This window comes from Pinus tabuliformis, chromosome 4_2 (assembly GCF_031772625.1).
Source record: "Pinus tabuliformis cultivar Carrire ecotype Pingquan chromosome 4_2, CPIR1, whole genome shotgun sequence".
Lineage (NCBI taxonomy): Eukaryota > Viridiplantae > Streptophyta > Pinopsida > Pinales > Pinaceae > Pinus > Pinus tabuliformis.
The window spans coordinates 467,088,617-467,107,318 of NC_142304.1; the positions used below are offsets into that span (position 1 = coordinate 467,088,617).

The 18,702-nt window shown below is 37.1% G+C and overlaps 1 long non-coding RNA gene across 5 annotated transcripts in view; it reads left to right on the forward strand.

The window, feature by feature from the left end:
* The first annotated feature begins 9,784 nt into the window (after positions 1-9,784).
* The window catches only part of LOC149169988 (uncharacterized), a 52,530-nt gene continuing 43,612 nt past the window's right edge, over positions 9,785-18,702 (forward strand). For 2 of the 5 annotated variants that reach the window (XR_016259841.1, XR_016259840.1), the window contains exons 1-2: positions 9,785-10,370; positions 10,465-10,563. This is a non-coding gene — a long non-coding RNA (uncharacterized LOC149169988). Of the gene's footprint in view, positions 10,371-10,464; positions 10,564-11,098; positions 11,123-11,288; positions 11,312-18,702 lie in introns of those variants that run through there. The other 3 variants (XR_016259842.1, XR_016259839.1, XR_016259838.1) reach the window with 3 other exon arrangements.

Here is an 18,702-nt window from a genome sequence, read left to right on the forward strand (position 1 = left end):
TCAACCAAGGATGTATGGTATACATGGCGTAATAAATAAACAAATACATAAGTTAAATGATTAAGCTTAACTTTAGGATGAAGTTCATTGAGGAGAGGGAGTATGTAACGCTCCATATTAATAATTCAGAAAATAATAATAATAATAAATGCAATAATAAACAACAAAATGTGAGAATATTAATATATAAATAAATAAAATGATGATAAGAAAGTGAAGTTATGAATAAGTAAATAAAAATAGCAAGAATAAATAAAGTTAACAAAAAGTAAAAAAGAATAAAATAAGCGAGAATCAAATTAAGAAAAAACCTTGAGTTAAAGAAAACTTAAAAGTTGGCATGATGACACATGGATTGTGTGCATGAAGATCCACATTCCAATCCCCTTTCTATTTAATGGATGGAAAGGAGATGAGAAACATTCATTCATTCCATAAGAGAATGCTGAGAAACAAATGATTCACTAGTTGTAGTAGTTGATTGAGGGCTCAAGGGTGGCCAGTTGTAGAAAGATTATGTGCAGTTAAGCATATGGTTGTGTGGAGAGCCATCCCCAAAACTTTGTTATGCTCAGTGAGATTAAAATAGTGCCAAGGCTTCGAAATCTCCAGTAAGATATATCGTCGCTTTACAAGTAAGTCTTATCTTCTCATGTTTTCGTAAATTATATGCTAATCAATTGGTTACTTTTATGTGTTCATTATTAATAGCAATGATTGGTGTACATAGTTTGTATGTTTTGATTCCAGGTCGTTACAACTCTCCACCCACCCCTTTAATGCATTATTCTATGAAAGGGAATAAGTCCAAATACAGACTTGTCCTCCATAATGGTTTCTTGTATGAAAGGAAATAAGTATAGACATAAGTTTTTCATGTGCATGCAAGAAATATGCATGGGCCTTGAGCACTTTTGTCTTTGGCAAAATCGCACATATTGTATACATAAGAAAAATAAGATCTACAATACCCAAGATTGGAAATCACTTCCCACTCATGTTAGAGGGGATTATCCAACAAAGGGCAGTTGAAACTAGTGTATGATCAACAATGACCGTCCCGTTTATGTCTTTTCCAAGTTGTTTCCCAAATGCTATCATAGTAAAAGTTGAAGCAAAGACAATGTAAGTGATGAGTCTATTGATCTAGTGTTGATTATAGTAGGGTGCCCTTCCTATCATATCACTTATTATTACATTAGTGCTTTCCACTGTTAGATTTGAAGGTCTCAACCATTTGTAATTTTATTATGGATCATATTTTCCATATTCATGAGGACCATACATCTCCATCATTTGTGATTGTATGATTTAACTTTCATACCATTTTTTTTGCAAATGCCATTGTTATCTTTATGTCAAGGTTGACTTTGCTTGGTTAGAGTTGAAGAAGCTTGTAACTTTTAGTAAGTTATGTAGATAATTAAATTTAAGTAAATATTATTTATAAAAAAAATTAAGTGCATTTTAATGTATTTTATAAATTTATTTAAATTGTAATATTTAAAGCCTGTTAGGGGTAGACCAAGTGGATGGGACTCTCAGTGTTGATGTCACCCACCTTGGTTTGAATCTACCTAACATGCTTGATATGGCTTGTAAGTGGTTATTTCCAACTAGATGTTATAGAGAAATAATGTGTTATGATCTTTAGTGGTGTGAATGATTGTATTGTCTAGTTAATAATTCTATTTTTTGAAGAAAAAAACTATCTTCAAAGTTATAGAAATGGCACGAGGATATGGCTTTGTAGTTATAAATTTTCGTTATGGACATTATTTAAATTTGAAAGTGTGTACACATAAGAGAGTAAATTATTGAAAATCATCATTAATAGAATCACTTATGCAATACACTCTAAAAACTTGCTTTTTCCAAGGTATTTTCTTAGCAACAACCCAATTTTTTTGTGCAACCTATAAAGATAATGACAAATAATCTATATAAATGCATATAATTTCTTGGTGCATAGACCTCAACAACTTCAAACTTAAATGTATCTTGAAAGCTTCCAAATGCTAACCTCTTCCACATGCCTTGGGGGGGGGCGTGGTTAGATTAGATGGAAGAAGAATCACGTATAATAAAAAAACCTACTTTATCTCAAGGTTGTCTATGAAATATTTATATTTTTTTGCATAAATTATATACATATATTTGCCTACTAAATCTTTACATTTTTTGGCTTGAATTATACACATACTTATCCAATAATTTAACTAACATTGTTTCTTGATGTCATCAACTTATCCTTTATATGTGTTTTTTGAGTTTAAACTTTTGTTCATTATTTCTATCATGTACCTTTGTTAGTTCAAAACCCTAATATGAATGACACCATCAAAATATATCCAATGATCAATCATAATATTACCAACAATATGAAACCTTTATCACAATATTGCATAAGACATTTAAATCCAAAAAACAAATGGTTAAAAACACTAAATACATTGATTTCACAACATAAACTGTATGCCAACTTTTCAAAATATAATCACAATATTGAGTACCACGAAGGTTGATGCATGTCTTTAGTTGTCTTAACTCCAAGACTATATGCCCTGTGTTATTTTGACTCCACAATTCCACTCAGGCAACAAACCCTACCAAATAGACGAACCACATCTATATTGACTATAGGAAAGTAGAGTGGGAATGTTGGAAAATGTTGTTATAAAACATGAGCTCAAATAAGGCATTTTTAGTGAGCAATTGGAAATTGAAATACTTCATTCCCAGGGTGCTCCCGATTTGGAATACAAAACTGTCCAACCACCCCTTTATTGGCTATCTTAGGAAGAGAAAAAACAAAGACAATGTAAGCAATGAAACACTAATCTAGTGTTGCTTGTACGATGGTGGCTTTTCTTTTATATAATTTATTATTGCATTAGTGTTTTATATTGTTAGATATGAATGACGACTTTCTAGCATCTTCACTCAAAAGTGTAGTGAATTTAGATACCCATTGACCCTATAAGTTGTTCCCACTAACTTTGTACCCAATTTACTTCAAGGTGTGTACCATGAGGAAAATTGCACTATTTATATGCTTCACCTAAACCTGTATTTTTTTGCTCAATGCATGCTTCCTTGTATCCCACTTCAACTTTTGACTAAAAACACAATTTAGTTTCATGGCACACATTAAGAACAATGAGGAAATGCAAAAATGTGATTATGAAGGAACACATTTATTTTGGTAAAATTTTAGATATTTGTGTCTCTACCAAGTTGTTTCCCAAATGCCATCACAAAAAGAGCAAAAGTGAAGAAAATTCAAGTGATGAAACCACTAATCTAGTGTTGCTTATATTATGGTAGTTTTCATCTGATATTGTTTATTACTTTTTTTTTTCCACAGATACAACGTTGTATATTCTATATGAGGAACACATTTATACTATTATTACTATCAACATCTATCATGTCACTTGCGGGAATCGAACCTGGGTGGGTAGGATTCTGTTCCTTCCTCCCAATTGCCCGAGATAACCTAATTGACACACCCAAATAAACCATTTTCAACGAGCATTTGGAAATTGATATACTTCATTCTCGGGGCGCTCTTGATTTTGAATACAAAACTCTCCAACCACCCCCTTAATGGCTTCATTCCTTCTTGTATGGAAGGAAAGGACTCAAACACTTTCCTCTTTAGCAAAATTGCACATATATGTACACATAAGAAGATTGGGATTTGTAATGCTCAAGATTAGCAATCACTTTCCACTTATACTAAAGGGGAATAACTATCTCACAAAAAACAACAAAAGCTAGTGTTTTGACAACAATGGATGTCCCATTTATGTCTTTGCCAAGTTGCTTCCCAAATGTTATCATAGGAAGAGCAAAAAGAAAGACAATGTAAGCAATGAATACACCGACCTAGTGTTGCTTGTAGCATGGTGGCTTTTCTTTGATATCATTTATTATTGCATTAGTGTTTTATATTACTAGATTTGAATGACGACTTTCTAGCATCTTTTGCTCAAAAGTGTAGTGAATCTAGATACCCATTGGCCTAATAAGTTGTACCCACTAATTTTGTACCTAATTAATTCAAGGTATGTAGCATGAGGGAAATTGCACTATCTATATGCTTCACATAAAGCTTTTTTTTTTTGCTCAATGCATGCTTCCTTGTGTCCCACTTCAACTTTTGACTAAAAACACACATTTATTTTCATGACACACATTAAGAACAATGAGGAAATGAAAAAATGTGATTGTGTAGGAACAAATTTAATTTCGTAAGATTCTAGATATTTGTGTCTCCGCCAAGTTGTTTCCCAAATGTCATCACAAGAAGATCAAAAGTGATTTTTTTTTAGTGATGAACCACTAATCTAATGTTGCTTATATTATGGTAGTTTTCATTTGATGTTGTTTATTATTTGTTTTTTTTGTTCACAAATACCACCTTGTATATTCCATATGAGGAATAACGTATACTATCATAACTGTCAACATCCATCATATCACTTACGAGAATTGAACCTGGGTGAGGATTCTATTCCTTCCTCCCAACCACCTAAGATAACTCCAATTGACATTTAAGATTGTTTATTGTTTTATTAGCGCTCTTAATTATTAGATTTGAATGACAACCTTCACTTAAAAAAGTAGTGAACTTAGATACCCATTGACCTTGAGAGTCGTATCAACTAACTTTGTACCCAACTTACTTCAAAATATGTTTTGTGCATGCCTCCATATAATAATATTGATGGTGTAATCCTAAGGTCATTACTAAGCTACACGTCAAATTGGTGTATGAGGCCCCTTATTTGTGGGACAAAGAATCTCCCTTCTCACAAAGATTTGATTATTAAAGTCTACGAAGTGTACATACCCTATACCCATGTATAACTTATTAAAAATAAACGCATATTCTTAATAATTAAGCCCACTCAAACTATACATTAACTTTCGTAAACATACATTTTTGTTTGTTTGTAAATTTGGGCAATACCTTTCTATTACTTCTTCAAATTGTAGCACACATTACAACATCAACATCCTTGTCCACATGGTCTCAACCTACCCAAAGGGAAGCCCGGTCTGTTGACCATCTGGTTTCATTATAAGCAGTGCAAAAACGAAATTGTCTGAGATTTTCCAACAAAGCTAAATAAACTTGATTGTCTTTATGACCTCTAATAACTATAATCCTATAACAGCAAACCAAAAAACTAGACTATGCATCTAAAGGATTTTAATCATCATAAGACTCCACATGCGTTGGACCTTTGGCACTAGATCTAGGCTATTCTGTTGGAGGCATGCACAAAATGTACCTCTCGATACGAGCTAGGCAGTCCTTCTAGTGCTAAATCTGGCACTGAATTAACTGAAGTTCTCTATGAATATTTTGCGTCTCCTCTGAGGAAACTGGGTTTCCTGAGAGGGCAACATCAATGGTTTAGCTAATAGAGTCTTCATCATCCAATATATGTGAAGTGTTTGCAAAAATAGAGAGCGACAACCTCTTGTATTACCCAGGTCTGGAATAATATATATGAAATTGTTCAATATCTCTTGTTCACTAGGATCCATCTAGGCTCGTATATCTACCTCCCATTTGTTGGTGGCTTGGCGGGCTCAAGGATGGGTACCATTCCTATATGCATTGGCTGCTGAAGTGCCTAAATGCTGAGAGCTCCCGTGACCTCAACCCTTGGTGGGTCTTGACTGAGCATGACCATGGTCACGGCCACACCCCCGTCCAAAACCATAATTGCTGTTATGCTGAGACAATGGTCTCACCATCTCTGTAATCAAACTTCTGCTAAGAATTTGCCTAGATGCTTTAATAAAGAAGACCCATGCGCCACTGACCCATGTTGGGAGGATGGTGTGGCAAGACTTTGGAGGACAAGAAAAGGGATTACACTTGGAGACTTGGAGATGAAGATTGCCTGTAGTATCATTTGTGATGGAGATGGAGAGAAGAGAGCGCACCAACACGAGCCTAGACTAGGGCCTTGAGCTTGCCTCCCGCTGAGAGCCCTATTCTCCTCTTTCGCTTCGAATTCCCTGTAAAGATTTTCTTGTTCCATCCTTTCAAAATTCCAACATTGGTTATAATGATAACACATACGGCCCTCCACATGCCTCCACCAACGTTCATATTGAATCCCTGACATCCCATGCATGTATATACATGTGTGGGGTTGGCCACGCCACCACCCTTTTTATGATCATAAAAACCATAATTGTGGCCCAGATCCCATAGTGACCTCTGTCTTGGCTCTCAACTCGATCGAGGAAACATGTCTTTTTTTTTGTAAGCTTGGTAGGATTACATCTTCATCATGTCCAACTTCTCACCCCGATTGAGGGGGGTAGCACAAGATTTGAACCCAAGACTTCCGGTTCTGTGAGATTTCATTTCCACGGCCATTGCCAATTGAGCTACCCCAAGCGGACCGGGGAAACATGTCTTTAATTTCACAGGGAAATGAAATATAAAAATAATGTTTAATTTCATGACACACTAACAAGTTTATTATAAGAGATATTTCACTTCGTAGGAGTGAAAACATGCCTCCTTATGGATCACACATGAGTAATTCTAAGTGACTTGATTTGCCTTGAATTACAGTTATGAGCAAGCTTACATTTGCATTTTGGATAACACCCAATAATAGCCATCCCACCACTAATTTAACAAATAAATTAAGATAATTTTCCAACTATGTAAACGAAAATATTTCAGATTTAAAAAACACATTTTTCCCTTTTGCATATTACCACACCACGATTTGAAATTGTGTTGCTTGTCAAAAACACATTTATGAGACATTTTTTTGGTAATCAAAAACACATTTATGAGATTCAGTTGAAAAGCTTTGACAAGAGTGCTTCCAACTCTAAAATGGTACAAACTAATGACATGTGTTAACTTACATTGGCACACAAAACGACGTATTGTTTAGTGAACATTCCCTCTCTTTTCGATTGGGAGCATCGGCCAAAAACAACGAGCGGAGACCTATAGCCGATCCTTAAAATTAAACCCAGGAAGTCAGAAAGGTGGAGCAAGGAATTTTGGGTGACGTAGGCCGAGAGGCAGAGCCGTCGACTCTAAGAAGCAGCCTCACTTTAGCCTTCACTTGCAACACATACAATGGGGCAAGTGTCGTTGACTATGTGATGTATTCACAAAGCTTAATAGAAAAGATAGATGAAGTTAGTATTCTTTTATACCCAATGCTCTTGACAATCACTATCAAGTGGCAAAATTCTTCTAACACAAGAAAATGGTACTATCTTCAAGACAATGTTAGAGAGATTAATTCAGAAGGAGAAAACTGGTTTCAAACGCTTCAACAACCATGAGTTAACAAATAGAATTCAAAGTGCACTTGAGAAGTGCAAAAGAGCAAAAAATAGAAAATCAGAATCAAATTGTTTTCCTGTAAATGCTTGGTTTGATGAGGAATGCAAAATAACAAGGAGAACATTGAAAAAGGCAGGAAAAGAGAAGATGAATGTAAAATTATATAAGTAGATACTAAAAAGGAAAAAATATGAGTTCATGCAAACAAGGAGAGAAGAGTTAATATATTTAAGCAAGAATAATCGAAAGCTTTTCTGGCAGGAAGTGCAACCAAGGAAGAAGAAAATTGAAAATAATATTATAGCCAATCAATGGTTTGAATATGGAAGGCAACTCTATGAGAAAGAATCTAAGGCGGAGTCAGCCCCTAGGATTAACACAAATTCAAAGCTCTTCACATTACAGGAGGTGGAGAATGGAATTAAGAAGCTGAAAATAGGAAAGGCAAAGGACTTGGTTGAACTTCAAGCAAAGTATCTAAAATGGGGAATGAACGCTCTTGCACCGCAAATCATGAAAATATTCAACAACATCCTTCAGCAAGGATTCCCAAGACACTGGACAACTAGCCTAGCAATACCCCTTTCTAAAAGTGGAGACATTAAATAATCCATCCAACTATAGAACAATTATGATAAATCCTTTGTTTGCAAAGCTTTTCGGCAGCATGGTAGAAGACAGAATTAGCAAGTGGGCAGAAGTAAAAGAAAAGAGGGCAAGAGGACAAGCGGGTTTTATGCCGAAACATTCTACAGTGGATCATGGCATCACATTGAGACACATTGTTGAAAAGGTTTGGGAGGACAAAGAAGAAGTATTTTGCTGCTTTGTTGACTTCAAAAAAGAATTTGACACAATCCCTAGGGATAAGTGTGGCGTAGAATGGAAGAACTTGAAATTCTTGTGCATTATAGAGTTGTTGTCCATAAACTTTACGAAGAAGTGAAAGTCAAATTAGAACCTTAGCAGGTATTTCATAAAGCTTTAGAAGTGACATTGGAGTCAAACAAGGTTGCCCTCTATCCCCCACTCTTTTTGGTCTATATATTGATAAATTGGAAGAGTGACTAAATCTGCAAGGTGGAGATGGTGTTCGGTTGGGGGAGTTTGTGATAAAGCTTCTTTTATATGCTGATGATATTGTATTGATTTCTAAATTGGCCCATGGATTGCAAATGCACTTATATGCCCTTGAGCATTTTTGTAGAGCAGTGGGGATGCAAGTCAATACTAGCAAGACCAAAATAATGATTTTTTCTAATAAAATGAAGCAGAGCCAACATACTTTCTTCTTTGAAGACAACATTCTTGAAGAAGTAAATGAGTACAAGTACCTTGGGATTGATTTCAACAACAAACTCAATTGGGAGGACTGCAGAAAGAAGAGAATTTTAGGAGGGTGGAAAGCATTATATGCTCTTCAAAACAAATGTAGAGAGGCAGAGTTATGGGATTGGAAAATGATTAAAGTGCTTTTTGGACTCCTAGTTTGTCCAATGATGCTATATGGGTGTGAATTGTGGGCTAGCAGCACTCCCGTTTCAAAATGGAAATAAATTGAGAAAATCCAAAAACGCTTGATCATGAGCAAGTTCAAAATAAAAAGTTCGGTACCTTATGAGATAATGTTGAGTGAAACAGGAGCAACTTCCATTGAAGCAATTGCTATGGTGCGGCTCATAAGATACCTAAAAAGAATTGAACGAATGAGAGTAGGTAGATGACCTAATGTTATCTTCAATGAAGGCATGAGTGAAAGAAAGAAAACATGGATGAAACAAAACTACACATGGATGCAAAAATGGAATATCTACCTCAATGCCTGTCCCACAAATAGCAAGGAGCTAAAGGATTTTGTTATGGAGAAGTTTCGTGAAAAGGTATGGGAAAAAGAGTTGGGTAGAAAGAAGAAATATTATATTGAGAAATTCAACCTTAAGTGTGATTTACACCCAAAAGAGTTCATTGGAGCTAGCATTTCGTGGAGGGCAAAGGTTCTTATTGCTTAATTAAGGACCAACTCACATCAACTTCGGTGTTACCAACTCACGTCAACTTCGGTGTGAAACATGATGGTGGAAAAGGCCTAAAGAAGCTTGGGAAGAATGGGTGTGTACATTTTGCACGTCTAGGGCTGTGGAATTAGAAAACCATTTCATTTTGGAATGTGATGCATTCAAAGACATCAGAGAAAGTTACGAGAACATGTTAGCATCCGTTTCTTGGCATTGTCTTTTTAGCGAAGGGCTCGTTGGAAGGTTGGGTCAGCTCATCATCAACTTGAATCAGAAAAACACTGAATTGCAAAGAACAAAACACAGAACTAATGATCTCATAAATTATTTTAGACTATTTTTAATATGGGACACCTTAAAATATCATTTCATTTTATTTGATTAAAAGAGGTTCGGCGGTAAATGACAACCACTGCTAATCGTTAAAATTGAAACCAGGAGGTTACGGTTCATTTTATTTCATTAAAAGAAAGAGGTTCGGCGCTAAATGACAACCACTGATAATCGTTAAAATTGAAACCAGGAGGTTACGGTTGCAGTGGAAGGGAGTAGGATGAAGTAGGGTCTTGGAGGCCAGGCAGACCCGCCGGCTCCAAGAAGAACCCCAAGCCCTCAGTCAGCACAAGCTGCAGATCTCCAACGGATGCAACGTGGGGGAGACAGCAAGGAATCTATGTTTTAGGTGGCAGTGGATTTCTGTTCAATGTTTCCATCGGCCGACCTGCTGCGAAATTGTGTCTTTGCATGGGCGCTGTCAGATTCTTTCAGATTGTCGGGAAGCATTATTTTGCTTGCCTCCTTCAATCTTCTAGCGATAACCTCTGCAGCCTCCTTTAAGTCAAAGCAAACGCATTGGAGGAATCAGGGAACTCGCATTTCAAGGAAAATTGGTAGGTTTTTAACCATTGGCATTTCACAGGAAATCACAAGGGTTTTATCCATGGACATTTGATGGGAATTTCGAAGGGTTTTAACCAGTGGCATGTGAATTTATGGAGATATTCTAGGTAAAGCTTGTCTGCTTTTTATTTTCTTGTCTGTTGCTTTTTTATTTAGTTTTGGCACGGGTAATGATTTCAGAAGAACTCTGCTCTGCAACAGTTGAAGGCAAAGAAGAGGGTTCATCATTGTCGAAGAAGATGAAACGTGGAGAGTTCGTATAGGTCCGAGGGATCAACCTCATTCTTCGCCTGGAATCAGGTCGGTATACATTTATCATCTTCCCTCTGTGTATGCATTCTGTCACTCTCTTTTTCAAAAATAAAGAAAAGAAAACACCTAGGTGAAACCCCATAAGATAATGTGGTTAAAATTTATAAAGCTGAAATCATTTAGGGGTTAATATTAAGAACTAGATATATATTCTATCGTTAATATAGGGAAAAAACGGCTAGGTAAGCCCGTAACGCGATGTAGTTAATATTTAAAAATCTGAAATCATCTAGTGGTTAATATTAAGAGCTACATGATTACATTGGCCAGTCATGGTATGTGATAACTTTTAATTGCAATTTTCTTTCTGTATGAGCAGTGTTGTTCATACAACCTTTCGGGCTGGTACCTTGTAGATAACTGTTTTTAGTTATGATCTAATTCAAGGCCCTGGTTTACTAGATGAATTCTTTCCTCTAAATATTGAAGTCGGTGTTGCATTAGTGCAGGAATAGATCTTTATATATATATATATATTTTTTTTTTCAATATCTAATGATGCACCCTACCCTCCGACGCGTAGGCAATGGTGAGATATTCCTCTCGGCTCAGGAAAAACCTCAACCACCATTGGCTTAGGAAGAGTGAACATGTCACTAATGGGATGTGAACCTGGGTGCGAAAGATAACTATTCTTTCTCTCAAGCACTTGAGTTATCCCAGTTGGCAAAATGTCATTGACTGTTCATATTTAAGATGAAAATTGTGTGTAGGCAATGGTGAGATATTCCTCTCGGCTCAGGAAAAACCTCAACCACCATTGGCTTATGAAGAGTGAACATGTCACTAATGGGATGTGAACCTGGGTGCGAAAGATAACTATTCTTTCTCTCAAACACTTGAGTTATCCCAGTTGGCAAAATGTCATCAATCTTAATGTTTGACTGTTCATATTTAAGATGAAAATTGTGTGTTAAAGCTGAGCGGGGATAAAACAACCATTTCCAATAGATCCAATGAAAGTTAAAAGGTTAGGAGTGAAGGCCCTTAAAACAATATTGAGATTTTCCAATTGGATAAGGAGAGGCATAGTGCTAGAAGATACATGAGACACTGGGTTGCTTCCTTCTTTTATGTTGTCGGTTCCGTCTTTGTTCATATCCATGTTATTTTCATTTGTAATTAACTGAGATGCAAATTGTGACTTTATTTTTTGTTTTAATTATTTATCCTCGTTAAAGAACTACCTTGAAGGTTATTCCTCTTCTTCATGAGATTTTCTTTAAGATGACCGTAAACAGGAATGGAAATGTGCACAAGCAACATGTCGTGTAGAGTTAAAGTAAATCTGGGCTGTTTTGTTCACTCTCTTGAGGTTGCTTGAAGTTTATCTCATTTTAATCTTGTTTGGTTCTCATGTTATATGTATTATTCAAGAGGCATTGTTTTAACAAGATCTATTAGATCATCTTTTAGAAGTGCATGTAGTTCTCTCATTAACCATTATTCATGCTATTATCCCTATTTCTAGGTATTTTTGGCAAAACTAGGATTATTCGAGAGCATTGCCTTTGATTACTTGATTGAATGTGAAAACCTTACCTAGGTAATTAAATTAATCCAGTGGAGGATCATTTGCTATGTTTTTTCCTTGGTCTTTTTTAATGGTCTCCCTCCTCGGTGGGGCCTATATGCCTTCTTTTGTTTTCATGTATAACTTCCATCCTTTGCTTTTTGGCCTTGAATTTTGCCTTTTTGGGCATTCCTTTTTTGTTTCCTTTGAATTCTATGGATCCATGGATTGTTCTATATGATTTATGGAGTTTGGGAGTATTCACCCTTGTCCTTGTTTTGTGGGCTCTCCATCACGATTCATGTTACATAGTAGGCCCCTACCCTACCCTGTTGTGTAATTTATCAACAAGCTTGCTATTTGGATTATTTGTCATCGCAATGAGTTAGATGCTCATTTGATTTGTAGAAATCCATTGCACCCTACCCTTACTCATTTTCACAATTTAATTGTTTTTATCTTCTGCTCGTAGCATTTCCAATTTTGCTTTATATCTTTGCCTTGTAGGTGGCCTTGTCCATGAGTCATGGTCCTCTACGGTTTGTCATGTATTTGTAGTTTTTGCCAATCCCTATTTTAGTCCTTCTTTTCCTTTGTGTTTGGTGGATAGGTTTAAACCTTCACATTTTAGTTTTCTTTCCTTGGTTTGTACTTGACATTTCTTGTGGCATCCTCTAGTGTATTGCGGGCAAGTTTTATTGGCCCTTTTGTCTTTTTTTTTTTCTTCTATTTTTTTAGTGACAAATCCTTTGGCTCTTTTCTTAATTGTTTTCCTTAAAACACTAGGGGGCTTAGTGTTTTCCTTGCTCATGTCAACCTTTTGATCACTGTTTCAATCCCTCAATTCTCTTTTTAGCCTCTCTTGTCCCATTTGGTGCTTTGGCCTCTATTTCAATCTTTCAGTCCTCCTTTTTGGCCTCTTTGCCCCATTTTTGGTTTCTCAACTTTTCCTTAGCTTCTTTCCCCTCTTTTTTGGCCTCTTGACGACCTTCTTAGCCTTTCAGCCTATTTTTAACTCTTGTTATTTCCAAACATCTTCTCTTTCTCCAAATATAATTTTTGTTGGGGCACTTTTTATGTTATCTCATAGCCCTGTTTACTAGTTGGTAAAATGCAAGTCTTGTTTTTCCTCGTTTCTTTGAATATAGATATTGATCTTCCCCTTCATCATCCTCTCATTTTATAAATGAAGCGAGCTCGAAGAGCCATATGATTGTGATTATTAATGGTAATTAACAACTTCCTTTTCACTCATGCAACAAGTCAAGTTCATAGCACACCTCCAATGTAGGCTCCCTCGAAATTGGATAGGGTAAAATGGACTTGTTCACAAGACCTATCACAGACTCCTCCCTCAAGAATTTCCCTTGCACATGCTTCACCCACAAGATCTCCTTGCATGTTTTAGTCCTAGAGATACTTTCATAGAACATTATAGTGCACCTTTCATAGTTCCTCTTAAGGACCTCCTTGGTGGGGTCCTCTCTTGCTTGACTCTTTTAATAGTGTAATTGCTTATAATTTTCAAAATAAAATGCATGAACATGTAAGAAACAAATAACAATTGACCTTACTGAATACCTTCAATTAGTTAAGGAACCAATTTTCTCTAGATTTTAATTTTTGATTTTTTCAAGAAATATGAATGAATCACTCTCTCTCGTCTCTCTTTAATCCCTTGCACTATTTTAAATAGGCTAATCAAGCCCACATGAGGATAATTGGCGAAGGATTTTTACCCCTTACATTATGGCATGTACAAAGCACGTTGAGTATGGAACCATAGCTCCTGAAACAAACATGACTTCAACAACCTAGATCAACAAACCACATTTCTATGGCCCGAAATTTATATTTCTCGAGCTTAGGTTTGGACAGTAAATGGCTAAAGTTAGCTCTTTACATATCTCCTCCTTTGTGTGGCAAGTAGTTTGGCTCCCATAATTTTTGTTACATTTTTGGCAACTCTATTGCCCCTCCACCTTGTGTTGCAATCTAGTTCACCCTTTTGGTTGCTCCTTGTGGGTTGAAACCATTATTTGAGTTGGATAATAACTTCCTTGTGGTAGATCACTTCTTCCCCATTTTCTTTTTCCTTTTCTTTGGTGCTAGTATTCTCCCATTGATCTCCCTCCCACTCTACCCTTTCTTGGTTCCATAACCCTTCCTTTTCACTAATGCTCCCCATCTCCCAGCATGTCCTATCCCATTGGTGATTCCTCTCTTAAATCCTCTTTTTTTTGTTGTTTGTAAATTCTCTTTGGGTAAGAGACCCTCTTATTCCTTACCTTTTTGAGACCTTATCTGCCCACCCTCCATCTCCCCTAGGTGCACCACATTTCTTGTGGCTTCTTTTTCTTTTAGTCAACATTGTTGTAACGTAAATATTTTGTATGTGGAGTCTCTCATTGTTGGTCTGAGACTCTTCCTTTGTGTTGATCTCTTGGTTCCTCTAATGCAATTTTGTTGCCAACCCTTATCCTTGCTTGGCCTTGTCCTTGCAAGCATCCCTCTTTTCTCTCTTTATTGCTCTAATTTTAACTTTTGGTCTTTCGTTATGGACCTCCCCCACTAAAGCTTGTTTCTAGTTATTGTATTAATTTTGTAGGATTTTCGGGAGAGTAATAGAGTAGCTTGGTATCTACATTATTGTAGTATTTGTATATTCGGTTCTATTGATAGAGCTACATTCCCTCATCACTTTTTATGACTTGGTAAGCTCGTACAAATTTACTCTGCCATGTCGCCTCCAATGGTCCTCTTATTTTTTCTTTTCTTTCTTTTTGGTTATTTTGTTTTTTCTTTGTTTTAACTTTTCTATAATAAGTTCACCAACAATGATGAATGTTGTCAAGAATCCTCATTTTTCTTTGAGCACCCAAGTTACCCTCTCGGTTCCTTTCTATTGCAATGGTGTAGCCTTTTGTCATAAAGGTTTTGTTGAGAAATTGGTATCTTCCTATCATTGTTAATAAGCTAGGATCTTGTGCAATATTTTTGTGTTGTTTTGTTTCCATGCTCTCTCCATCCACTCATTCTCCCCTCTCTTTGGTTCTCTGTTTCTTGTAGTAAGTATTTAAAATTGCATACCCTACATGGTGTGCCTCACCTAGCTATCCTTTGACTCACAAACATTGGTCCTTTTTCCATTCCCAAGTTAGATTTTGTTAATTTAATTTTAGGATAACAATGGTATGTTCTATACTTAGAGAAATTTTACTTCAATTTCTTTATTAGCCCAATATCAATATCTAGTTCATCAATCACATCATCATGATAGTAAAATGCAGATAGAACATAAACAATAACAGTAGAAGACAAGCCAACACAAGAGGACACAAGATATGGCACTAGCTAGGGATCAATTCTTTTTATAATTCTTCAAAAGTTCAGCAGAGAGAAAGAGAGTACAATTTACAATATTCACTTGCTCAATCTGATTAGTCAAAACAGCAGAAACAGAAAGCCCTCACCAGAAAGTCAACGTTGGTCAACAATGCTAAAATAGACCTCCAAAACAACTCGGTCAACTCGACCTCCAACAACAAGATAATGCAGCCCAAAACAGTCTGAAAATAACCAGTGAAACCTAGTCAACAGAAGTCAACGTAGCAACCAAAACTAGGGCAATCAACGCTGGGGTCAAACAACCTCGGTTTTTGTGCCCAGAATTGCGGCTTGCCCAAACAAAAGTCTCCCTCACAAAACCGCAGTCAAATAGGGTCAACGTTGGTCAAAGTCAGCCTCTTGAAATTTCGGTCAAATCTAGTCAATGCATCAGCTAGAAAATCAGACCTTTCTAGATAATCGTAGCAAGGGCAACGTGATGATATAACAAGTTGTCATACAACTATGTGTTGGAAATCATACATAGAGAGCACATTAAAATCTAAGGGTGATGCGCTATTACAATACATTGGGACTTATGGCATTTCAATGTGATTGCAAAGAGTAAAATATTACGTTGAATAGAATACAGATGACGCATCACAAAAAATGGCATAAAAGAAAAATGTGCATCTATTAAGGGAGGTGTAGTGTATTCGAAACAAATCTCACAAAGGTTGCGAGTGATTGTGTCAAGTGTGAAACCCTGCATACATTATGGTGCAAAAGAGATTGATCATTAAAGTTTGTGCGTTATGCATAGTGCATTGGGAAAATATCAAAGTGGTCTTGAAAGGACTATAGCGAGTGCGCAGGTTGAGAAAACAAAAACCACACAAACATTACAAGGCCACAAGCATCAAAGAACTTTATATCGAGAAGTATATGACGAGATTGTATAACAAAAGATCATTTGAAATCATGCAATGACATGTCCATGGTCTATAGTATTGTTCCAAAACAACGCAATGGCAACCAAAGGGTGCGATAATGCACACTTTGATGAATGCATGCTTTGAGAACATCGTTAAATTGAAAGAAAATATCACATGATAAAGATTGCGCCCAATTGTAATGAGTGAGGAAGCAGTGTTGCAAAGAATTCGATGCACAACAACACTGTGGTTCTCGCTGGTCCTTTGGTGCAATAGAAGCACTTTCCAATAGGTTTTGCATTCACTATAAAAGGAACGTTACTCTCTCTGAAGATGACTTGGTGGCATGTTGTGGATTGCAGTGGACTGTGATGGTGGCTTCCCATTATCTGCAGGGTGATACTTCATCAGTACCAGCGTTGTGACTGCCGAGTGTGACTCACTTTGATGAAGCCCAACATCTAGGCTTCGAGACTTTGCATCTAACTCTCAAGGTGATAACTCTTTGCATCATGTAAACCAGCGTTGTGACTGCCGCATGTGTGAGCCCTCTACTCTTGATGATTCCAGCGACTGATGGTGCCATTATCTGCATACTTCATCAGGTGACTTCGATGAAGCCGATTGCCATCTTCGAGACTTTGCATCTAAGAGCACATGCCACATTCTTAGAGCACAATTCCTAACTCTTTGCTTCTTGCACATGTGCCATGCGCTAAACTTGGCAGTGTTGCCTTCGTGAGCGTAGAGTGCACTTATATTCGACAAACATCCAACCTTCGTCCCATACAAACCTAGCATGTGCTCATTCTCTGTGCTAGCAAACTCACCTACACATGAAGAATTGCCAAATGCCAAAATATTTTATATCGTATTTTTTGAAGGTCAACAAAACCACGCACAAGCAAGGAGATAATGCCATCGCAATTGTCCATTTCTCCAAGGGTGTATGATAATCATTGCACGAGAGACATATTGTTGTAGACACCAATGTGTTTTGCAAAACAACATCGGTGGACGCAATGACAAAACAAGAGGTCGGGAAAGCACATGCTCTTGCTCTAGAACCAAAGGGCAACAACATACCCATGTCGTGGAAAGGGTATATGAGCCATACGATGAGTTTATAGTTTAGTGAACTTTATGCATTACAAGTCCACATGGAGTGTGGTGTAAGAGCGATCAATACAATGCGTGTAAGAGGAAGGACGGATCACAACACTCACAGAGGAATGTGATGAGGACACATCATAGTTTTAGAGTGCAATAAGCAATTGAAGCACTTATGCCATCTAGTGGGAAATGCTTCAACAATGCGCATGCCTGTGCATACACGACACATGCAATGGGAAGATCAAACGCCACATTATATAAGTGCATTTCGTTAGAAGTTGAGAGATGCGCCAGTGAGAATATGCATGCTGTATGCAGCTGTTGGTGTTGGGAGCCTTCTCCAAGTTCCAACGATCTTTATCTGGATACCAGATTGCGTTTTGGGTGAGATGACTTCCCCAAGAACATTAGTGTGATAATTGTTTGCCCAAAGGGCATAGGACCATTTTTAAGATGGTTGTATGGCTAGGGCCAAGAGCTTGATGGTGTAGGAATAAACTCTAGCTTTGCTGTGCATCACGATGTTGATGGGAGAGTAACAAACGGTGCTTTGCGATGGTTAGTTGCTTTGGGTTCACCCTTAATGTTCAGAATGATCCTGGAGGATGAACTTGAACAGTTGCACTTCCAAATGCAACTTGAACAGTCGCATCATCAATCCTTGAACACAAATCGCATATGCAATAGCCAACTAGGTAGAGCTTGAAATTGTGACTAGCTTTGTCACAGGAGAATGCAACCTATGCTGCATTTGAGAAGTGTGATCGTCCTTGTGAGCCAAATTTGCGACTAGACCATTGTATTAACACTCCAGGTCGCAAATCGCAATTATGAGCCTTAGAGATGCATTAACAAGGTGTGATCTGCCATGCAAACGCGAACTGCGACCTATCCTGCCACGAAACTGTGGAAGGCAACCAAATTTAGATCACAAGTTGCATTCACGAGCCTCTCCAATTGATGATTGTACATGTGATTCACGCTAATGTTCAAATGTGTGACCTGCTATGCTCTCATTGTGATCTGCTCCCTAAAATGAAAACTGCGACCTCTCTACTTTGGTCGCACATGACAAGACCAATGTGTAACTTTGAATTGCGACCCCCTGTGATGCAACAACTACCATTGGCGTTGATCTGGAGAATGGGTTGCACAAAGTTGATTTAAAGGTTCCAAGGGGATTAATAAAGATGTTATTGGAGGAGGAAAATTGCCAATCCTTGAGTCATTCTTTTGAAT